At 36.5% G+C, this 26,271-nt stretch overlaps 1 pseudogene; it reads right to left on the bottom strand.

The window, feature by feature from the left end:
- Window positions 1-26,271, bottom strand: part of LOC107750466 (dynein heavy chain 6, axonemal-like) — a 51,010-nt pseudogene that overhangs the window by 9,699 nt on the left and 15,040 nt on the right.

Raw genomic sequence — 26,271 nt, 5'->3', positions numbered from 1 at the left:
ACACACACACACACACACACACACACACACACAGGTGTTCTTTCTTTCCTTGTCATCACATATGCTCTTTCGACTTCCCTGACCTTCTCCATGCCTCCAGCCCCTCGCAGGAAGTACTGCCACTCCTGCTGGGAGATCTCTACTCTCTGCATCACGATCTCCAAACACAGCATGAAGCTGTAGATGGCCTTGTGCTGCTCAAAAAGGCCACGGGACACGTTGGTGTAGGTGCTCAATAGAGTCTGATCCAATAGGATCTGTAATCTCATGCTCAGATCTTTGTGCTTCTCTGCTGACTCAATAGTGTTGTTGAACAACTGCAAAGAAATTTTAGGGAAATTTCCAGGGAATGTATAAACTGACAAAATGTATACATTAAAAGCACTGAAAATCGCTTTGGATAATCAGTTTGGGGTCAGTGGGGTTAATGAAAGAATTTAAAAATCTTACAAACCCCAAACTTTTAAATAGTGTTGTATATAACGTATATAAAAATAACGTAGCTGGGTTTTATTTTATTATATGTGACCCTGGAGCACAAAACCAGTTTTAAGTCGTTGGGGTATATTTGTAGCAATAGCCAAAAATACATTGTATGGGTCAAAATTATAGATTTTTCTTTTATGCCAAAAATCAATTTTTTTTGCACCCTCAGATTCCAGATTTCCAAATATCGTCCTATCCTAACGAACCATACATCTATGAAAGCTTATTTATTCAGCTTTCAGATGATGTATAAATCTCAATTTCGAAAAATTTACCCTTATGACTGGTTTTGTGGTCCAGGGTCACATATTGCATCCTGAAATAATATTCTAGAATGACTGCTCTAGATTGAAATTACCTGTTTAAAGTACTTTAGGGAGAACTCGTACATGGGGTCAATCTCAGACAGGCAAGCAATGACAAAGTACATGATGGAGCCACGTGTGGCAACAGGGCGATACTTCTCTCTGGCTGCGTTGATCATCTCCTCTGTCATCTCTGCCTCCACCAGCCGAGACTTAATGGCCTGAGATGTCACCTGTGCAAGAGAAAAGAGGATAAATTGTCAGCAGATTTGCTTCATGTCAAATGTAAGTGTTGAGACAAAAGTAATGACTTGACAGCTTGATGTGTTTATAAAGAGCTCTTAAAATGCGAAAGGAGCTGTAAAGCCATTCACATTGACAGCAGGATCAGATGCATGAGACAGTAGCAGAGGTGTCAGACAGAGACAGAGCTGTTTTTGTCTTTAAGACGGATATATCATTCATTGCCGGCCCAACCTTTCGTTCATCTATCAATCTATACGTACCTCCCATTCGGCCTTTCATTACTCTCTGTGGGTGGCGGAAGGGTGACGGTGACGTGCAATCTGTGCCTCTGATCCTTCTGCTTGCTCAAATCTGGCACAACCACACTACTGTATGTCGGGGGAATTTGCTAAAAATGAATTGTGCTCAGTGAAAGCGCCATTTATTAGCAAGCGCCATCGACACTGGCTTTGCACCTGATTCACTAAAGAAATTATGCAGATCAAGGCAGCATAGAAAAGGCTGAAACACATGAACGTGGCACAACTGTACTGTACTGTAAACCTAGATATGTACATGTTTTATAGTTTCAAGTGGAATTTTACAGAAATTATTCAAAAATATGGTAAAATGCTCATGTTGAGTTGTTTGTGATAGTGACACAAGAGGAAATTTGACATTTATTTTTCCTATCCTCAGAAGAAAAGCTATGGTTTAAAATGCGTCAGCCCTCATACCCAAATGAACACATAATCCTTTTAGTTGAATGTGACATTTGCATTGTTTGTGAAGTAAACCTCTCCTTTTTGTATGCAGCAGCAGTCATTAGCATAGTGGAAAAAAGGTTTTGTGACAATTATTAGATAAACTGTGGCAACAAAAAGAGTTTGGACACTTAAAAGGAATTAATGTCTTTTAATTTAATAAATGATCAAACAAAGTGGCTTCTCCAAACAAATGATGCGAGACATTTTCTGAACAAACTTTAGTTTTGCTAGATTCTTTTGCAATACATTTTAATTGAAGTGAATGTTAGTGGATTTACATCATAGTTCAAAAATTTGGGGTTATACTTTTATTCAGTAAGGATGCATTAAATTCATCAAAAGTGCCCATAAAAACTTGCATTGTTACAAAATAAAAGTTCTTTTGAACTGTATTTATATGTCAGAGAATTAATTGGAAAACATGATCATGGTTTCCACAAAAATACAGCACAACCGTTTTCAATCAAAATGTTTCTTGAGCACCAAATGGCTGCTGAAAATTCAGCTTTAAAACAAGATACATTTTACATCATATATTAAAACAGAAAACAGTTTATTAAACATTATTTTACATTCTAATAATAATAGTATTTTAAATTGTAATGATAGTTCACAATATTACAGTTTTTACTTTATTTTTTTTTATCAAATAAATGTATCCTTGGTGAGCATAAGAGACTATTTAAAAAAAAAAAACTTACCAACCCCAAATGTTTGAATGGTAGTGTATGAATTCAGATTTCTTTAGAGGAACCACAGGTTAAAGCCCATAACATCTTCTGCTGCTTTTCATATATAATTATTGACCTACTGATGTCTATTACTCTGCTCACTAAGTATTTAAGTACTTTCTTCACGCTGAAACTACTGTAAATCAGTAAAGAACACAAAATTATGCCCTCTCTTTAAACTTCTGACCCCAAACCACTGACCTTTGATTCTTGTAAAGTTTGCACAAGCTCCTCATTGTCGAGAATGCTGCCCTCAGAGGTAAAGAGCAGTTTGAGAATTCGGTCCTCAATGGCTTTCAGCTGGTTCCGGTCTGTGTTGATGCAAATTATCAGCTGGTTTCTCTGTTCTTCCAAGTCAGGACGCTCCAGACGGACTACATCACTGGGTACAGACAAAAATAAACATCACAAGTCAGCCAAAATGATACACAGTGTTAACTGGCAAGAGAATAATTAGTTAATAAAATAATCATCATAAACATCAAATAATAGTTTTGATGACAAAATATCATTTGTGAACTTGTGTCATGAAATGCATTTGCATATAGTAATGTGTCTTGGTTGACCAGTTGTGAGTGGACCACCTAAGATGGGTGGTAGTAAAAGGTGAAAGGAGGCCATAGTGAATTTCTGTTTAACTGTATTAATACAGTGTGCTAGTCAGCCAGGCCTTACAATACTGCAGAATCTCTTAAGCATGTGTCTGTAGTTTAGACAATAGATGAACAGTGGAGAAAATACAGCAATAATAAAGTCAATCATCATTTAGGGGTGCCATGGGGGTGATGGTTTTCATATCCATAGAGCATGATATAAAAAGCAAAGACTCAGAAATCTACAACACTTATGGTACTGTATTATTCCATCACTTCTTACTTTGAGAGAAAGAAACACTTCTGATTCGGCTGCTGACTCCTAGTTGAATATTTTAGACCTTTAGAGGATTGAAATTTTCTTTTTCCCAAAAATGCAAGTTAATGTTATCGCATTGGAGTAAAGCATACTGACTTTGCTCACACAGGGTATAACAACCTCCCACCTTTTCACCTACACTTTTCGGTCAAAAATGACTGGCCTAGAAAAAACTGCTTATAAATCTCATTATATTATTATCACCAAATATTGGATTCGATCTTTTTATCAACTTGTGTTCGGTGCATAAGCTCAGATCAACGAGTCCTATGACTTAAAGTTCCAAAAAGTAATACCCTGTGCTAACTGAAAACAAAAACAAAGCTGACAAAAAGTTTTTGTTGATAATATAGCATAATGAGAGATTTGATCCTCCAGTCTAGACTTGGTAACAGTGAAGTTGATGATGGTCACTTTGATGCACACCTGACATAGAAAACAAGTCACAAAACAATTATGGATGTGTAGCTTAAAGGGGACAAAACATAACTACATATCTAGTAGTATCAACATTAATTGAAAGCAAGCTACATAAATAACTTCTGATTTTCCCCACCTTGTCATCATTTAGATATTAATAATACAATGATGACAGCTCAAAGAAAGGTGGGAAAAAAAGATATGACCCTAGTTCTAAATAGCACAAACATGTATTCTTTAGGGGCAGGTAAATAATGATTGGCATTATCTGCTAAACGTATCCCCCAAGAGATGCGGCTCTCTTTCCTCTCTAAAAATCCTCTAGAGGCACACTTTGTGCTTTGATTGGCCCTATGTGCTTTGTATTTGCTGTCTGTCTGTGAGAATGTTTCTTTAGTCCAGACGGGTCTCTCAGCACAGCTCATCTCCCTTAATATAAGCTGAAATGACAGGTCTGTCCTGTCTCTAATGCTGGAGCTTACAACGGCACGTCCCCATTTGACAGGCAACCGTATCTGTCGGCATGCTCTCTGCCTGCTGCAAGCACTGTTGCCCGTGGCCCTGTCTGTTATGATTGCGAGGGCATTGTCTCTTGGCAGGTGGGTGGTGCTGATCCGCATCCACCCCAGAATTTTGCAGCGAGAGTTGGTATGGCATGGAGCCAGCGAGGGATTGGTGCGCAAGGTGGTGCCACAACAGATATGTGAAGGCCTGGTGCCAGCCGTGTCCACTTTGCTACAGTGCCAAATAGTTGACCTTAAACAGGTGTCAACCTTGACCCCAGAATGCTTTCTAAAATCCCCGCTGCCATTTTGAGAGAATTAATTAAACAAAGAGCTGCTAATGAAACATTGACTGTAACTACGTGTAACAAAGACTGTGGGGAATGAAGAATGAATTATCAGTCACATACTTGATTCTCTTTTTACTGGTGGTGACAAGAGGAATTTTGCATACAACAAATATTTATATTTTAAATTAAATCAAAACAAAAAATTTAAATATAATTGTATGTATTTTTTATGTTTTTCACCTCGGGGAATGTAGTGGGGATTGGCCATTTTGGTGGTCGTGTAAAAAAAACGGAAGTTTTTATCATAGTCAATGTCAGAATCTCCCAGCCGGATCAATGTTCTTCCACTCGACACAAACATCTGCTTCAGAAGAATGGGCTCCAGAGAAGGGTCCAGAGTTTCTTTTAGCTGTATACACACAAATACTGCATGAGTGAAATGCATGATATTTGTTCATTCTGCAGTTATGATAAATATTCAGCATTCAGTTTCATTTTTATGTTAGATCTCTTGGTAGGATACAGATGCAATCTCTGTTCTTAAAACTGATCTAAAAATAGATGCTGGGGGAAAACTATACGCCTCAGTTGTCAGCAGTGAAAACAAACATGACTTAAACTAGATTCATCAGAAAATCACATCTGGCAAGAGTCAGAACTAATAAACTCACCTCAGAATCATTCAAGACTGAATTAAACCATTCAAAGCCAATCAGACATCAGTTATCAGCTCCTCACAACTCTAATGCATAATTTTAAATATTTAAATTCTTATTGAAGCAATGCATTTGTATTTACATCTGACTAAAAAGTGTCAAAGGTGAAAAAAGGGTCAAAGGTTACCTCCTCCAGAAGTACAGGCATGCCCAGCCGGATGGCGTTCTCAAGTGTTCGGAGAAAACCTGCATCGGTTAGCTTGATCACCTTTAGACCATTCTTTGTCTATTTAGACCATATCCAACGATTTGCCTAGATACAAAATGTGAAAGGCTGCACTGCATGACTGTAAAAAGGCAATGTGGTTTAACCATCAATTAAAAAGTAATAGCATATTTCCTTTCTCCTTGAATACATGTCAGAGAACATACTGTGCTTTTTAAGTGTTTTGACTAATGTCATGATTAATTAATTTTAAAAAAGTTACAAGTTAAAAGTTTAAAAGTTTTCAGCTTTTTGGGGGTTTTTTTAGCCGCATGATTTTTTCTTCATTATTATGGTTGCATGCCCCAAAATGTTAATTATCAAAAAAAAATATCAATATTAAAATTAGAAATGAATTACATGATCGTTCTAGAAGAGCTGTATTCAATTCTTGTATTTATTAATTGCATTATTTATGTATTTTAACACATGTAAATAAATTAACAGATAATTAAAATAAAAATAAGCTATTAATGTAATTAATTTATTAGATAGTGTCACATCATTGACCATAAGATAAAGATAATGACAGTTCTTTATATTATATATTCTCTTTTAAAATCATCCTGTGTGTGCATGAGTATATGTGTGCGTGTATCTGTGACAGAGAAAGACACGTAGAGAAAGACAGATAGATAAAGCGAAACGTCTTTATCAGATGGAAGGGATGTGACAGACGTCCCTTTGTAAAGAATCTGGGTTCAGATTCTGCTGAAATGAAGTATTGTACTATATAGAAGTGTGGTGTGTGTGTGTGTGTGTGTGTGTGTGTGAGCCGTGCATTTGGAATCTAAGCATCAATGCCACTATGTAAAGTGGAGATGAGTTGAGTGTAGAGTGTTTGTGTCATGGTATGTGTGTGTATGTAAATGTGTGACAGTCTGATGTTTGAATGTCTGTTTCAGTCTCTCCAGAAGACAGAAGTCTCCCTAGAGAGACAGCCAGATGGAGAGAGAGTAAAGCACAAATGACAAGAAAGAGCAGTGGAAAAAGGAAAACGGCAGGCAAACGTGCTGAAACCGGAGGACAGTAATGAAAACGGAGAGGCTGGAATGGGAGAAAGATATTTGTATGGTAATGCAGGGAGGCTGGTTGTTTTCCTATTTGGGTTGTGAAGGCTGTTCTTCGTACCATTTTGACAACATCCCTAACCAACTGAACAACACTCAGCTATTAAAGATACCCTTCACCTGACGCATTCATTGTGTCCTGATGACACAGAGGCTATGAAATGCAAAACATGAATTCATCGAGAATATATCTATTGAGGTGTCAAGAATTATACCACAAGCATCTTTCAAAAAGTCAGTCAAAGTTTAGCTCCATGCTACTTCCGTTTACCGTTCTAAAGTTTGTGATCAGTAAGATTTTTTTTTTTTAATAAATGAAAGGATGTATTAAACTACATTGAATTAAGAATGTCTACATTAAGAATTGAGAGTGCTTGAGGGAAGTGGCTCCTCCTGAGCTGGTCATAAGACTGCGGTAGCATTGCTTTGGCTGCAGTAGTGGTTGGTCTATCATAAATGTTGATGCCACCATCAAGTTTGCATGTGGTAAGCTATAATGATCATCTTGAAACAGTGTGTGGCAGCTGCCAAAAAAAGAACCTACTAGCTTCCTTTCAACCTGAAAATAAGCTGCTTTTGAATGAACTGATCCATCTTAACCCTTTCATGAAGAGATTAATTAGTTGTAATGGTTATGTGAGGCACCGTGGGCAGGAAACTATAAATGTTTATTGCTATTTAAAGGACTATAAATGTCATTATTAAATTTGAATTTGTTCTTGTGACTTGCCTTGCTAAGGCACTGGAAAACAGCGTTAATGGAAGGTTTGGAAATGTTAGAGGTCACCTGATCTTGAGGGTCAATCATGAGTGGCCAGCGGCGTCCCCTCATCACAAGGATTCCATTCTCTGTGGAGACATTATCCCATGGCAACCCTTTTGCATTCCACTTTCGGATCTTGTAGGGATCTCCTAGAATGTTGATAAGGCTGAAGTTGTCACTGATTGGGATCCCCAACTTTTGACAGCGTGTGATCCAGTGATCTATAAGCTACAGGACACCAAAAAAAAGAAAGAAAAGAAGCTCATTAAACACATGCACGCTTCCCTGAAAAAAGTGTTAGTGATTGTAAGCTGAAGGGGAACTCTGTTTTGATGTGTCACAGTTTGGTAAGGTGGGCATTTGACATAGGTCATGAGAAAGAGAATATGACAGGTTTGACTTTAAAGAAATGCCAGATAACGTTATATACTCAGTGGCATTTTCTAATTAAGATATGTTATGGAGTGAAAAAAGATTGTGATCTAATAATACACTACCAATTGCCTGTAATGGGAGGTGAATGCTCCGTAATAAGCCACACATGCAGCAGTGATGAACACATTTCCAATGACATTGTTGATCTCCTGCTCAAACAAAGTAATGCTTTCCTGCCATCGCATTCCTGCCATTTGATCATTTTTTTCCTGTTCAGTGTGAAGTTTAAAGTCCCCGACAATCTCTGCCATCCCATTTAGCCAGTTGTTAGAAACAATAAGTAAAAGCTTTTTAAAAAATCATGAAAGTCATTTTCATGTAGAATAAAATGCGAAAACATCTTGAGCTTGTTTTAATGACATTTAACCATAAACCCGTTCAAACACCCATTGGTTTTGGCCTGCAAAAATACATCATCCCTGCAGCACTCTTATTTGTTTTAAATGTAAATCTAATTGACTCCACTTTGTACAGTAATCCACAAAATAGCATTCTTCAATCATCTACTCAATTCCATTATCCATTTTTTTAAATCCCTTTATTTGGTCTTTCTCAGCCACACTGGACTCAAACTGCTCCTGCAAAACTTTGATTTGGTTCTCTTGCAGTTTCTTCTGTTTTTCTTTCAAGGTGGACATTGTTGCATCCAACTCGGCCTGATAAAAACAAATCAAATTAATGCTAACAGCAAACAATGCACAGTTACACATTCATAATGCAATATAAATTATCTATATATCATGTTCTCACCCAAAACCCAATAAAATCAAATCTCTGAAAAAAACAAACTCTGACCTGAGCAGTAGCCAGTTTCTCAGGTTTGGGTCCGACCTCTTTCAGAACTCTTGAGTACAGGTCCATGGCTCTTACCCACATACACATGGACTTGCAGGCCTTGGACACCTTTTCTACTTCATCAGGCGCAAAGTCTGGATTAGTAATGCATTTTTGTAGCTTCTGAAGTTTCTGAGGCTTGATATTGTCCTTGTCATATTCCATCAGCTTTTTCAGGAAGTTGTCGTCACCCAGGAGCTGCTTTGCACTGGCCCAGTCTGTCCTAGTTGGAGGGAAACAAGGGAATGATGGGAGACGTAGTCTACAGCTACTGTAGCAACTAAATCAATACATTTCTTTGACATGAATCATGAATAACATGCAAGAAAAGCATGACTAGCCAGTATTTCACAGTGAAATAGAGAATTTGAAAATCTATATTACTAAATATTTTTCAGAAAGTGCGATTCAGACAACTGCCTTATTTGTAAAAACTGAATAATATGATGTACGTCCAGTTTTATGACGAAAAAAAAGTAAAGTCGTTTTTGTGTTCAAATCCTACAAGGCTCGTCTGAGTTATTTTAACGTGTATCTTGATCTTTTCTTTTGGCAAATGATTATGGTTGGGTATCTCTGAACGTTCAACATATTACAACACCTCCACATCCACTCCACCAACCCCTTAATTACATTATTAGATTTAACACCAGCAGGATGAGTACGCAGCTGGAACTATAAAACAAAGGCGATTAGAATAACAGATGATTTAACACAGGTGATTTCCAGTCGCACCAAAACAAATCACATGAAATTAATTCATAAATATTTAAAACCTGAAAAAACAGGCAATATAAAGTGTGTCTAATTATGTACTGGAGTTAATATTTTAAAATCATATAAAATGTTAATATAGAGCAATTAAAAGTCTCTCATGTTAAACAGCATATGAACTGCACACTGTAATATTAGTATTGCAAGTCATTGTGTTAAAGTCAATATGAAATGCCATTCACAACACATTTCAATCTGTAATGTTAAATGTTTCCCAGCGAAACTGGATGTTTAATGCAAAAAGGCTTGATTTTATCCATCGGAAATTAAGTGTATCATGAAAGTGGACTATACGATAAAATATGGATGAATTATTCACAGGAACATGGAACATGTATTAAGAAAGTAAACGGGGTCAATTTTAATTTCGTGATGAATTTAGACTCCACTAATCAGCTACTTACATACAGCACAGGTTTAATATCATAAGCAAATTGAACAATTAGAAGGATAAAAGAAATGCAGAGAGAGGGAGGGAGGTGGAGAAACAGGATCACAGATTGTTCAGTCTGTGTCATGACATTTTAAACACCCATTAAATTGCTGTCTTATAAAGTTAATAATGAGTAGCTCTGCTGCAGATGATGATGAGGCTGAAAGTAAGGAGATGAAGGAGAAGGGTGAGATTGATGACTGAGTGAAAAGAGCCCAGATGCTGCACAGTCAGAGTATCTGATGTTAATATGGCCAGCACATACTGAGTCACACTGTAGAGGGTCTCAGAGCCAGGTGGGGTTTATGATGTGGAAGAATGCTTTTCTGCAGCTAGATTAGACACCTAAAAAGATGTAATACTAAAACTTCATCAAACCTACTTTGAAATCACATCTGTGCCATTGTAAATGTAAATGTCAAAAAACAGTAATTTCTGCAAATTTAGGTTTCTTTAGATAAGTCTTATCTATTATCTATCACATGCTCGATGCGATGGCAGCACAGTGCTTTTTTTCTCTGCAAGCCTGGCAGGCATGAGCAGGACAGGTGTCTCATCACAGCTGTATCATCCTGGATTAAATGCGATTCTGCACAGTCCCCCTGGAGCAACATGGGGTTAAATGAGCATGCAGTAATTTTTTCACCATTAAAAAGTTTTACCCCTGCAGAAATTATAAAACTATTAATAAACATGTTTATATTCTGAGAAACCACTCACATGAGGCCGTACCAAAAGAAAAATTTTCTATACATTTTAAAATGCCATAAAGCTATATTATGAAAACAAAATATCAAAATATAATAATATAATATAATATAATATAATATAATATAATATAATATAATAAACAAAATATCAAAATATAATAATATAATATAATATAATATAATATAATATAATATAATATAATATATAATAAATAATATTTCATGTATTTAACCAAAAACCATTCAAAGAACCCACTGACTTCAGGACGATGGAAGCATAAGTGCAAATAAGCACTTATGGATTTTAGGACTCTATATAAAACAATATAATATAAAGATGGAACTCACTTGTTGTTGAGCAGGATGCACACCGCCTCCATCACAGTCATGACGAGGTCTGGTGGTTTGTTGAAGACACGGATCTCTGATATGTCAGCTTTATCCATGGCATTCAGGGCCTTGTTGGCACTGTCGAGAGCAGGCAGAGCCTCATCTAAATCACGCTGTGCATCATCTGCAATGGCTTGAGTCTCTTCTGCCTTTACCTTAGCTAAAGCTTCATCCTCTTTCACAACCCTACGCACCTACAGCCAAATGTTCATGGTTAGAAGATGTATTTCTTCAAAGTATTATTGAGTTCATATCATGAAAAATCTAAGTTTTAATTTGATTTGGGACTTCCAAAGTGGACATAGCATTACCAGTGGACCTTAAGGGAAAAAATAGAATTAGAAAATCAGGAGTTCCTATGAAAACAGAGGGGGAATGGTCGAATTATTAGTAATACACACACCTGGTCAGCGTTCTCTTGATCCACAGCGAGTTTCTCCATAAGAGACATTGAATTTCTGTTCAAGCACGGGCTCAAGATCAGAGAGGTCTTGCTTCATCTTATCAACTAGTTCACTTGTCTCTAGCAGTTTAGTAAGACCATTTTTCACGCGATCTCGAGCCTGTGCAGACAAACACACGTTACATTTCACACATACAAGTCAAGCTCAGATGGGTCCTTTACTTCAATATATCATCCAGTTGACATATCGCTTACGTCAATATTTAAAAAGGCAGCAACTTTTTTTTCTTGAAACTTATTGGAAGTGATTGGTTAGAGTCCACAATCTTAAGTAATGATGTAACAACAATTTATGCATCTTGCATCACTCATTCAGTCTCCTCACCGCCTGCAGCTGTCTCTTTTCTCCCAGCATGCTCAGGTACAGGTTAATGAGCTCTAAATAGGAGGTGGGCGTGGTGTAATAGTGTCTGCGCAGTTCTGAGTAAAAATGTTCCGCCATGTCAGTCACGCTAACATGGATCTCCACACACATCTCAGAAAAACACTTGCTTCATCTCCTCACTACCAAACTCCACGTTCTGGAAGAAGGTCTGGGACACAGAAAGCAGTGCTTCACGGGGCCACTGAAAAATAAACATGGTAAGAAAGAGAAAATGTCACTGACTGCCACGAAACAAATTTACAAACACATCACATTATATTTGAAAAGATATATATAAAAAAATATATTAAAAAAACGACAGACTTTTCTTTTTTGGGTGCACTATTCCTTTAAATGTTAATTTCCCTTTTCTGACTTATTTGTGTAATGTATTGGCTTCCACAAACCAAGTGCAAAAACAGCATGCAGATTGCATTGAAGACATTATAATAGACTGTTCTTTCATTTCATTCTGCAAGAACCATAGCAGTCACCTTGAAATATGTGGGGTGAGTGTGAGTGTGTGTTTTTGTGGGTGTAAGTAAACAAACACGTGCTGATGGAAACAAATAAGCAAATAAAAGCAGAGTGAACAAACATACGGGCTCGCCGCTTAACACTAATGAGCAGCTGCAGTTGACCAGCACACAGCCATTCATCACACCCACAAACACAACACTACAACGGACAACACAACAAATAAAATCAAACCACACACACACTTTAGAGTAATTAACAGAACACCCCTCTCAACCAAACAGCCCACAGAGGTCAGTGAACATGCGTCTCATTAGATAAGAGAACAAAACAAAAGAATGGCAGTAAATGTCTGGCAACATTGTTGACTTGACTGGACAAACATTACTGGAAGAGAACTGAACTGAGTTGGACGATTACATCACTGAATCAACAAACAACTGACTTTAACTGATAAACTGACTGTTTTCTATTGTCCTCTTGCATTATCAGCACACGTTTTTCCTGTTTAACACTGTAAAGCTGCTTTGACACAATCTGTATTTTATAAAGCGCTATATAAATAAAGGGGACTTGACTTGACTTAAAGAGAGATTGAATGATAGAGGCACAGTGTCTGTATGTGTGTGAAGACCTGAAGCCCCCTCTCTTTATTAGAACATTTGCCATTTGTGTCCACAATATCTGATGAAAATCACAAAAAATCTGATATTAAGTGTTCTAAAATGGATTATATTGAATTATAAACTTATTATATATATAAAAATATTATTATGTGATTGTGGTGTATTTTAATAGAGGTATATACTATTACTATTTATAAAATACTATTTCAGTCCTTCTACGTCAAAATTTCAAGTTTAATACAATGTGTTACTTGCGGTTTCTTTGTGAAATAACTGTGAAATTTAATTACAAAAATTGTGAAAATGTAAAATTTAAGTGAAAATTGTTTTCTACAGTTTTTCAGTGTAGAATTTATTTGTAAAACATTTATTTTAAATTTAAACATTGCTGATAAATTTGCTGAAAAATATGTATTTGTTTTTCCATTCACTGTAGATCATTATTTTATTTTTTAACATAATTTTTAATATTTTTTTTAATTATTATTAAAATTTTTCTGCATATGTGAATTGTGATTTCCCCATTACACCACTTATTTACATAGTAACACCACTTTCATTTAAAATGGCATAATGAAGAGAAGTGACCATTTACATCAGGTGTTTCTACTCTATTTTCATGCATAAAACTTGATATGGAGTTACTCTATATCAGCACTCTTGGAACGTCGCTTAGCCAATCAGATTCAAGGAACAAAACTATTGCATAATCTCTTTTATTAATTTAGCTTGCGATAGCACAATGCATATTTGCATTCTTTGGTTGTTCCCTCTCTTTTTCTCTCTCTCAGGGCCTGAACCAACACCAGTCAAAAACCACACTGATCAATATGTATGTGGCCCAACTCATAATTTGGGTCATACACTTGACTTGGTTTTGTCCCGTGGCCTTTTGATCTCAAACATGGAGGTTATTGAGGCATGTGAGACATTTTTAAGTCTAGACTTAAATCTTATTTTTACTCTTTAGCCTTTGTATGCGTGTAGTTGTTGTTTTTATTAGTAGATTTACTCTTTAGCCTTTGTATGCGTGTAGTTGTTGTTTTTATTAGTAGATTTGTTTGATCATTGTACAGCACTTTGGATCAATTTACATTGTGTTTAAATGTGCTTTATAAATAAATGTTGTTGTTGTTGTTGTTGTTGATATGTCCTTAGACATAAGCAAATCAGCTACTGACATGAACCCTGTTCCCAACCATGATTACTGTGAAAACAGAGAACTGAAGTGATGGACTGGTAGGGGTGAGTGAGGGCGAAATGCATAAGTAGTCTTTTTAAAGTACATACATGAGCAAGAATGAGAGTTGTTCCTTATCATCATGGTATACTGCTGCCTGTCAGGCATAAGTGACTCTTTAATATGTAAATTAGGGACTGGGGTAGCAATTTCCCTTATCAAAGTCCCATGCCATTACTGGGCAGATTGGCCCTGGAGAATGTGCTCATATTCCTAATGTAGAACAAAACTAGACAGGTCACTTGAAGACTCATTTGTATATTTTCCTGCAACACACAATTATTCGGTGTGTGACAGACATAGTGTGATAGATATACAGAGATAGAACTAGGTGTCTATGATTTAGTTTTTCTTTTATCATTTAAAAATTGTTTGAACAGTAGTTGGGGAGATAGACTACCATTCAAAAATTTGGGGGGCAGTAAGGATGCATTGGTGAAAAATGCCTACCACCTGCTTTCTGTAAATAGCACTGATTTTTGCGAATAACGCTAATCTGTAATTAGCCGTTATGCACTGTGCCTGTGCATATTTAAATTAAGTCATTGTTATTCTTTTTAGTGAACACGTTTCCTCTATATGAAAATGACTTTAAGACATAAACAAACAGCTGAGAATGTATAGTGATGTTCTGCACTTGGTTAGATGCCTTGGTTATGGTCATGTTGCCAGATCGGGGGGTTACTGGTTGTATCATGTACCTCATCCCTGTTTCCCTCAGAGATGCCGGCCTCTTTAGCCTTGGGGCTAACGGCAGCCAGCACCTGTTTTAGTTCATCCTTCTCAAAGAGGTTTGGTACTTCACCAGAGTTCAGCATGTTATTAATGTCCTCCAGGAACTCTTCCACCACAATCTAAAACAGATAAGAAAAAAAAATTGCATGGTCACTACCAATAACCAAAGCATTTGGCATGACACACTGAGTTGAAAATGTATATTCAAGCAGAGAGGAAAATCTTTAGTGAATGATGACTTAATTTTCAGTCTGTTCCTTACGCAAACCTATCAGAGGACATATACTAGTGCAAAAGTTGGTTATTTTACAAGAACTACTTTTTGAGCTTTTCCATTTAAAGTGTTGCAAAATAGTGGTATTGATGATACGCGATTTTAAAAACTGATCATTGATCATGACGTTAATACTACTGGTTGAAAGGTGGTGGTACTGCACCTTAATGCTGGTCGCCACCTGTCAAAAAATGGAATAAAAAAGAATACAATGATGCAGTTAGTAGCTACTACTGCTGCACAAAATCATGTCAGAGAGAATGACAGACGAAAGCGAGACACTCCACCCGCTCTCAAAAAAAGTCGCCAATGTGGGAGTTTTTTGGGGAAAAGATGGGGTGTTACACAGGAAGTGGTAATCCACCACAAGTTCTTTTTGTACGCTTTTTTGTACAGTTAGGTTTACAAACTCTCTCTCTCCCTGTCTCCCTGCATTCATATTTTAAGTGTGATTCACTGGCCAAAAGAAGGGAAAACACAAAATAAACAAAGTTTAAAATTATTTTGATTGATAGCATAATTTATTTATTTATTTTTAAACATTATATGTATATATCACGATAGTATTGTTATTGTGAATTCTTTTGGCCATAATAATTGTGTAGTGAAAATCTAATATTGTGACATAATTTCCATACATGGATTTATGACTTAAGGGAGAATAAATTATTTTGATTAAAAAAATTAATTTTCCTTTTTGTGTTAACTGTTCCTTTCATATGTTAAATCCAGAATAAACACACACACACACACACACACACACACACACGTGGGTATTTCAGGTATAGAATTTAAACCGAAAGGTCAAACACCCTCTAAGGGCAAGTTTGAAAAACAATGCTTCAACAGTGAGTGACTATCAAAAACACTGAAGAGAATTTACTCCCTTCAGTCTATGCAAACACTAAAATAAATGACATTTAATACAGCCTATTCAATCAAACACTCTGGTTCCCATTAGTAATTAGCCTTACAGATGGGCTCACAAACGCACACCTCACAACACCTACCTCTTGTCTATAGCACCAGCTTGCGTCTGTCTCGTTAGGAACTGTTCATGAAATAATTGAGGGGGTCATTACTGCTGCAGAGCCTGTATGCTGAATCACAACGCAGTAGCATTCTCTGCTTTCATGAGACAGTACTGGCAGAGAGCCTGGAGTCATAACAGAGATGACCTACTGTCTACTACACAGCTCAGAGAAAACCTCTCTGCATCCAGATTCATATCCACATATCAATAAATCATAACTTGTGAATTGGTTACAGGAGGCTTTCAGAGAGGTGTGTTATTGGGTTAGACTAGGGTAAACATTCCATTTTACAAAACCTTAGTTTAAGTCACATCATTAAAAAAATGGAAATATTAAAAAGAACATTGTCAAATTTGTAAACTGGCATTGAATTGACATTGAAGACATAAAGACAATGGCTGTTGCCCTTGTTGAAAGGACAGAATGGAGTAGAAATGTCATGGATACTGATGCTACTGTGGAACACAATACAAAATTAGCCAATATTCATATTTCATCTTCTCCTGTACACATATGCCATTTCAGCTAGTTGCCAAGACAACATTTCTCATTTTAATTTAGTTTAATTTGATGCACTAAAATAACTCAAACTGAAGCAGAAGTAAAATTAATAAAGACTTTGAAAAATTTATAAAAATTAATAAAATTAATTTTACTGTCATTAACAGTAAAAAAAAAAAATGTCTAAAAATGACAAAAGCACAACAAAATAACTAAAACTTTAACATTAAAATGGAAATATAAAAATAAGAACTTATTCATAATATTAATAAAAACTAATAGTATCTCAATGACACTAAAATAACACTCCTAAAAAAAATAAAAAAAATAAAAAGATTTTTAGCTTTAATTGTTTGTTTATTTTTTATTTTTTTCAGATAAAATAGTGTAAGCTATTTATCAGCAAACTTCTCTTTGACTCTACCTGAGTGTCTGTAAAGAGAAAGACCATGTCCTGGCCTTCCACTCCTGCCATTTTGTAAAGTTTACGCAGGTCTTCATGGAAGCTCTCATAATTATAACCACGGCTCAACTCAATCTGAAAGCAGCGGTAACCGCACATGTGAGCAGCCAGACGTGTTAGAGATTGCTTTCCTGTGCCACCCACACCAACTAACAGGGCATTTCCACGTTCCTGGCGAATCATGCGAGCGATTCTGTTGACAGGGGAAGGGATGAATGGCAAGAAAAGAAGGTCAATTGGGTGGAGGATCAAAACATTCCATTAGTAAACTGATCCAGATGCCCAGCCTGAATGGCGGGGTCATCTGAACACCTGCTTTTGTGATCACCAGATGAAAAGGCAAGCTGCTTGCGTACCTAGACACGTGTTCAATTGCATCTTGGAAGAACACAAGCTTGGTTTTTCCTTGGCAAAGGTCGTGTTATAGTCAATCAGGTAGTCCTGCAGCACCTGGCGAATCTTCTCCATGTCTGTTAGATCCTCATAGACACGGTCAGACTTGTCTGCTCCAACCTGAACAGAGTTTACAATATGCCAAAAGACGAGCGATTGTTCTAGCTAACAACCTTTATACAAGTGACTATTCTACTGTATTAAACAGTTAAATGTAAGCACACAGAAAGCATTCTACAATGAAAATATAAAACAGTGACAGAATGTCAGATGCAAAGAGATCACGACAATCCCCAAAACACATTTTACCTTGATAATCTCGAAAAATGATGGGCTGATTCACAAAGTACATCGGCTCTATTTTTATGCTGAAATATTTACCTGTTGAACAAACGGAGTAGTTCAGGACACTAATGTTTACTGTAGCAAAAAATGACAGATTGGGTCCAAAACTAAAATAAATAGATCATTCTGATAAGTCACACTGCAAAATGAGAAGGATTATAATATTGCTTTAATCTGACCTACTTTCTTTTATCTAAAAAATAATGTTTGAAAATTCCTTTTGTGGCTGCAATTATGACTTGGACTAATGAACAAATTACATTTATTGTTTCAGTATCAGCATAAACACACCTTGTATACATCATGAGCAGCTTTGAAGAAAAAAAAACAATAATAAACAAACAAACAAATAAACAAACCCGTTTATTGACTTTGTGGTCAAAATGTTTCTCTCTACCCAGCTATTGTAAGACATTGCAAAATATATTGTATTGTAATATTCTGTAAAGAATATATCTATTAAGATGTCTTGACTAAGCTCCTGGAGATTAACAGTGAAAAGGATTCAAGGGTCAGGTGCTTACTGGCCATCTAAGAGATCATGGTATGGAAGTAGGTCTTGTCCTCGTTGTTGATGAGTCGATCGTGGAAGACACATTGACACTCGTGACAGAACAAACGGAAGATCTGGGTTTGATCTCTCACTGTAGTTAGCTCACACTGCAGCATACCTGCACAGAAACACACACACACAAACACATACATGCAGAAGCAAAGAATGAATATTATTTTCTTTAACATTCAATACAGATTCTTCATTATATCTTTTATAGCAAGAATGCCTACTGGCAGAGAATCAAATCTGTGTCTACAGATCAACGAGCAGTAAGAGATTAACTTGTCTGTGACCTTTCGTTAATAAAAACACAAATAAAAACAATCAGATGGGGGCTGTGCTCTTTGGTTTTAGTTTAAATTGACAGTATTGAGAGTCTATAGTTCAGCCCCCTGGACGAGTCCTACACCATAAAAGAACATTTTAACAACTCACAAGGTTCCTTTCAAATTAAGAGAAAGCATTTTTATTGGTCATTTGAGAGCTCCAAAACAAAAGAAGCACAATAGATGCTAAACACACTGGGTAAAATTGTTCACGGTTGTATTGTTTTGGAAGCACTGTGATATTGACCAGGTTTTAAATTATTTGTGTGCAATATATGAATGACAGTCTTTATAAATTCTTTGCGAATGTCCTCATGTCTGAAATGTCTCTGTAGGTATGTCTTTGTTCACTTGTTTGTGTGTTTCTTACCCTGCACACATTTAGAGAGGTCTCTAAGGTTGAAAACGTAGTGGGATTTGGCTGATGTAGGCAGCAGATCTACACTCATACGACGGTAGATCTCAACAGCAGCATCCACAATGCTGTCAGCTGCCTGCTTCACCGCTATGGGAAATTCAGTGAGGAAACCACCTAAAACGTTTGCCTACAAATATGCACATACAAGAGCAGTCAGTCTACAGAGCACGTGTAGAGCTTCGGAGAGTAATATTTCAAAGCGTGAAATGTCTGAAGGCTTTTGCCACTATGGACAGCTCCAGCATTGAACAGTTTTTGCTCTCTTTTCAGTTCAGAACCATGGACAGCTCCAGCTCTCAGGCAGTGGTTTCAGAACCCAGGACAGCTCCGTTCCAATACCTAATGAGCTACTCTGCCATTAACTTTCCGTATAGGAACTCCACTACTAGAGATGTGGAAAACTGCATATTTTAAAATGCGACTAGTTGGTGGGTTGTCTTAATGAGGAAGCCCAATTACGCAGATGAAGGGTCATGTCTACTGAACAATATTCAAACGCGTTGAATTTATTTATTAATTTATTAAGGTGATTGCAAAAGTGGTTACAAAAGCTGTGCTTTGGTTGTTGAAGTGGCTGTGCTTTAAAGGAATAGTTTTGCTGAAACTAAAAATGTTGCTGAAAAATTTAATCACCCTCAGGTCATCAAGATGTAAATGAGTTTGTTTCATCAGAACAGATTTGGAGAAATGTAGCATTGCATCACTTTCTCACCAATGGATCCTCTGCAGTAAATGGGTGCCGTCAGAATGAGAGTCCAAACAGCCGATAAAAACATCACAGTAATCCACAAGTAATCCACATGGACTCATCAATTAATGTCTTGAGAAGTGAAAAGCTGCGTGTTTGTAAGTAACAAATCCATCACTAAGGCATTTAACTTTAAGCAGTTGCTTCTGGCCAAAATATGACTCCATAATCCATAACGATGCTTCATCCAGTGAAAAAGTCCATCCCCTGTTGTCCTCTCACATCAAAATCTACCAACATATTTGTTTAGGACTGTTTTTGATTGTAAACAGTGCTTGATCTGATCATACTTCTCTGCTGATTCAGACCGGACAACTTTTTCTCTGGAGAAAACAATATTATGGATAGAGGACTCGTTTGAAGTTAAAAACGCCTTAATTATGTAATGATGGATTTATTTCTTACAAACACACATCTTTTACAAGATGTTAATTGATGTACCGGAGTCGTGTAGATAACTTGTAGATGGTTGTGATGCTAAATTTCTCAGAATCTGTTCTGATGAAGAAAAACTCATCTACATCTTGGATGGCCCGAGGATTAGTAAAATTTCTGAAAGAATTTTCGGTAACACTTTAGAATAGGGAACACATATTCACTATTAATTAAGAGTTTTCCCTCAATAAACTCCTAATTTGCTGCTTATTAATAGTTAGTGAGGTAGTTGTTAAGTTTAGGTATGGGGTAGGATTAAGGGATCTAAAATATGGTCATGCAGAATAAGACATTAATATGTATTTTATAAGTGCTAATAAACAGCCAATATGCAAGTAATGTGCATGCTAATTATCAGCTAGTTAATAGTCAAAATTGGTCCTTAAAATTATGTTTTTATCAATACTTTTCAGTGTTGAATGAAAGACAAATAAGCTTATCAACATATATCGCTCAACTCATCCACCTGTTATGTTGCCTACCATTTCAAACACCCATAAATACAAGTGAAGCATACTTTCAGCTTTAATATGCTGGCTATGTAGGCAGCTCACCAGGTTTTGGAACACAGTTTAAATCAGCTCAAGATCATTGACTTTTCCAAGTCAACAGGCCGATTCAGTCTTTGATGTCTCCAGAATCATCAGGCACAGCATGCAACAGCTTTAAAGTCAACATGATGAAACAGCGTTGGCAGCCCTTTGACTGTCATACATATATGTGACATAATTACAAGTGAATCAGGAAATTCAATGAGAAAAAAGTACGGCAAGACTTGATTTCATCCAGAGGGACGTGACTGGATGTAATATAGCCAGGTGGTTAAAGGAGAAATCATAATTTTAACCAAAAAGAAAAGTTGTTTCCGATGCAAAATATTTATTATATTTGGAATAACATGTACCAGTGAATCAAGTGCAATAAGACCGAGAACATGTATTAGGAAAGTACAGTAAATGGGTCAATTTTGATTTCAAGTTGACTTTAAAAGTAAAATGTTCATTCAAAATGAGTGCTACCATATGGCTGACCTTAAAAATCTGTTTGAGGCTCTGCTCAGAGGGCGTTGGAAGGCACAGCATGCTGAAGTGGCGGATGAAACGAGGGGTCACGGGGTTTCGACCTCCACCAGGAGGCGCACAGGCTGCAGCTATGGTCATATCCTTAAGGGAGGAAAAGGAAAGAAAAGAAGGTGAATAACTGCATATGAAAAAATATCCAAGGGACATCATTTAACTTTTTTGACACTTCCACTGATCTCATCAAACCTTTACTGGAAGAAATTAATGTAATATTGATTAAAACCCAAATTAAAATGGGAGCATTCATGACAGCTGGAAAACTTAATGACCAATTACTCTTCAAATGACAGAAAAATCATTCAGGAAATGTTGCTGTGTCAAAGTCAAAGCAGTGTCATATTCAGCCACCAAAGAGCTACACTAACCCAAATGAGTTTCTCCAAGGGCAAAGCTCATTTGAGACTCACAAATCATTCTTTTAATCCTCAGCAGATTCGTTTCTCATCATATTTCTGTCTTTTATTTATTTATCGTAACTCATATTTGAGATGAATGAGTATTGAGGTTGACTACAACATCTCAGATCACCATATTTCTCTGTAACCTTGCCAAATCGCATAATTTTCCTTGTTTATATTATGCACTTTTATCTTCGTCTGTGTGTGTGTATGAGTGTGTGTTCAACGAGCACAGGGTTTACTTGATGCTTGTGTGTGAAAAATGCATAATTAAGCGTCATTCCCAAGGTGAGGCAACATTACAATGAGAGCAGCTACTTCAAACATCAAGCATTAGTCCCGCTCATTATATGATAAACGTTACAACATACATTATTTTCCATGCCCATAGAGAAAGATAGTGAGGCGGAAAGTGAGAAAATGTTTAACGATTAAAATGCTTGATAAAATTGGAATGTGGTCCCTCGGGGTTTCTGCGCAAACTACTGATCCCAGAGCAGATGTGCAGGATTAGGGATGGGAATCTTAAGGAAAGTAAAAATTCTGGTTCTAGTTAACAATTCGGATTCCTTAGTGATTCTATTAATGACTCTTTCAGTACACCCGGCCCCTGACCCTCAATAATTAATCCCAATTATACAGTGCTATATCAAAACAACACTACAACTGTGGATACCGTACATATATTTACATAGTGTATTAAAATATACATCACCATTTTATTTAATCAGATTTATGTTTGGTTAAATACACATAACAAAGATAATTTTGGGTTTGACATGACAAAAAACTTTCTGATCGATTCAGTGAGTCATTAAGACCAATTCAGACCAAGAAAAAATAAGCATAGCACTTAGCTTAGCATCCAGACCAAATGCTTAAATGCTTAAGCTCTTTAATGCAGGACAGATTCTGATTGGCTGTCAATGTTTTTAAGCTGGAAAAAATCATATCCAACGATATCGTTCCTCTGTGTCGTCATCGTTACGGTTGCGTTGTGGACTTTCCTATTTTTATAAAATTAGAATGATTATTAAAACTTCATTGTTATCGTTATTTTCAGTTATCGTTATAGTTATTATGTGAATGGACCTTTAGACTGATTCAAAAATATCTCATTGGACTGAGATCGGTTTGTGAGGCAGATTTATTTAAAAAGTGCCTTATAAAAGTCATTTGTTCATGAATTAGACGCAAATTACAGTGGTTGTGCTGTATGTTTGCTACATATATTTGCTTTAGTGTTCTATCCAGTGTTTGCATGAAGTATGCTGACCTTCAAGAATCGAACAGAACTGAACTTATTAAATTATTCTGTTTATTTTTGTTTTTGTTTATTTATTTCCTTTTAAACACAACCGGTTATGAATAAGAAATAGTTTTCGATTTCCAATTCTGGCCAGTGAAGTGAAACAAGGACAAATCTTTTAATATCTCTGAAAGAAAAACATGACACATGATTCTATTTTTTATCTGTAAGTGTCTGTTGCTTACGTGTATCTCCTTCCAGAAGAACTTTTCTCTGTCACAGAAGCCGTTGAAGTCCTGGAACTGCCTGAGCAGCTCTATAGGTGGCTGAGAGCCATAACTGTCCAGTTTTGGCATGTTCAGATCATCCACAAACACCATAATCTTTTTATTAGCAGGAGCACCTGAAATACATAAACACACAGATGATGATTTTTCAGTATGGCAGATTATACATCCACCCTAATCATAACCAAATGTCCCTTACCAAGTATACTCTTTCTCTTCTTCTCCAGTTTTGACTCAATGATCTCTTGGGTTCTAGCTGATGAAGTTTGAGCTGAGAAGTTGATGTAGACGGGGACATAACCTGCCTTTTCCTGCACACTGTTCAACAATGACCGTCCTACCACAGACTAAAATGCACAATAAGCCTAGTAAGCAATTTGTAGTGATGAACACTGGAACGTTTTAAACTTTACTGCTTCACACACACTTACATCACATTAAACACATACCCGCCTTACCTTTCCCACTCCAGTGATGCCCGTAAACAGGACAGAGTGATTGACAGATAGCAGTTTTTCCATCAGGTATCCGTACCTCACTGTGTCTGTGGTGCGTACCAGCATCTCAAAGAAGGGCATCTCGCTGTTATAACTAAAGCAGGGAATGATCTTCTCCCATGGCTCTAAACATTTAGCATCAAAGTCCACATACACACTCCACAAATCACCTCCACTGGGCAACTGTTACAGAGAGAGAGAGTTCATTCAATATGTAGGCATTTAGAATGTCCTTAGAACACAAAAGCAGATGTGTAGCAGAATGTCCAAGCTGCTCTTTTCCATGAAAGGGATAGATAGATAGATAGATAGATAGATAGATAGATAGATAGATAGATAGATAGATCTTGAGCTAGGGGTCTTCTGGCTGGTCGCTATGTAGTGGCCAAAGTCAAAAGATCACTCTATGATATTCTGGTCTCTAAACATTGCATGGGTCCTTCAATGTAACAATCAAAAGTGTTTTTTTTAAATAAGTATAATCAACAGTAATAGCAATGCTGTCAACCCACTCTGAGAGAGTCTGAGAACAGAAAAGAAAGATTTTTTTTTTCTTGGAGTCTTTATTATAAGGGCTGGTTCTAGCACCCTTGTTCATCTCAAATTCACCACCTCCTTTTCTTCCACTCTCCACTCCTCCCCTCCTCCCTTCTGTCTCTCTCTGTGGAATACTAATAATGACACTCTCCATTGCATTCCGACCTTCTGAAATAAATACCACACCTTCCCTTTATCCTTATACAGATGGCTGGGACATATTGTTTTCCTTCAATCTATTTCTCATTAAATATTCCACAGTCATATTTACGAATGTAACAGACACGGGAGACAGAGAAGACATAGTTGTCTTTATAAAAAGAATTGAACCAGTAATTTACGATGACCTCTCAGTCAGGTTAATGTGCTCTTTTCAGGGTCAAAGCCTAGAGAAGGTTTGCAGTGTCTTCAGTGTTCCACATCAGTTATTTGTCAGGAATAGCTACTGTATGGCCACTGAGAAAGCATTATGATGGAATAGGCAAAAAAAATAAATCATTACCTTTTGGATTATATAAAAATATGAAAACATTATGGCTGTAGTTCTGTAAAGAACCAAACATGTTCCTCTAAATTCTGTAGCACATAATGATGTCTTTTCTTGAACAAAATACTATTAGGAAGCCAATATGAGTGTCATAAATTAAGGGAATGAAACAGAAAATCCCCATTATGTTTATTGATACATTTATCGATAAATGTAAGCATACTTCACAGTTTAATCAAAATGATCTGAGGTCTATTTTAGTGTATATAAAATGTACCTTTGCATCATTGTTGCCCTCAGACTGCTGCCTGACGAAGGTGTCAAATGTGTCCCAGTGGCTGTCAATCAAATTTCCCCCCAGTGCCCACAGGTAGCAGAACACAAGTGTTTGACACAACATACTGTTCAACTTACTGGCCTCCTGCAAATACATACACAAAAAAGCACACACAGAGTTAAAAGCAAGTAGACAAAGCAAACAGATGGATATCATCACACTGCAATGATGGTATCCAACTTGAAATTGGTACTCTTAGCAACTCAAGTTCAAACTCCTCTCTGAGTCCTTATATTTCAGAGAAACCAAACATTCAGGGACAAGTGGGAATGGCGTAATGGACTAGAACTGTTTGCACTTTACAGATTTATTCTCAGGTTTATATATCTAACATTACTTCATTAGTGGTTAAAAAAATATTTTGTTAGAACACAAGTGTTTGACACAACATACTGTTCAACTTACTGGCCTCCTGCAAATACATACACAAAAAAGCACACACAGATATAAAAGCAAGTAGACAAAGCAAACAGATGGATACCATCACACTGCAATGATGGTATCCAACTTGAAATCGGTACTCTTAGCAACTCAAGTTCAAACTCCTCTCTGAATCCTTATATTTCAGAGAAACCAAACATTCAGGGACAAGTGGGAATGGCGTAATGGACTAGAAAAGAATGGATGTTTGCACTTTACACATTTCTTCTCAGGTTTATATATCTAACATTAGTTCATTAGTGGTTAAAAATTTTTTTTTTTTTTTCTAAATAACATTTTAATCATAACACTTTTTTTCTCACACAATATAAAAGGGTCCTTGCACCTGTGAATACATAGTAGCATTTAAATTTGAGGTCAGAAAGATTATTTATTTTTAATTTATTTTTATTTTTTAAAGAAGTCTCTCATGCTCACCAATGCTGTATTTAATTTAAAAAAAAACAGTAATGTGAAACATTATTACAATTTGGAATAACTGTTTTCTATTTTAAATTATTTTAAATGTAATTTATTCTGATGATGGCAAAGCTGAATTTTCAGCATAATTACTCCAGTCTTCAGTGTCACATGATCCTTCAGAAATCAT

Source organism: Sinocyclocheilus rhinocerous, unplaced genomic scaffold, assembly GCF_001515625.1.
Source record: "Sinocyclocheilus rhinocerous isolate Xijiao unplaced genomic scaffold, SAMN03320098_v1.1 scaffold1, whole genome shotgun sequence".
NCBI lineage: Eukaryota > Metazoa > Chordata > Actinopteri > Cypriniformes > Cyprinidae > Sinocyclocheilus > Sinocyclocheilus rhinocerous.
This window is presented reverse-complemented; position numbering and strand designations above follow the sequence as displayed.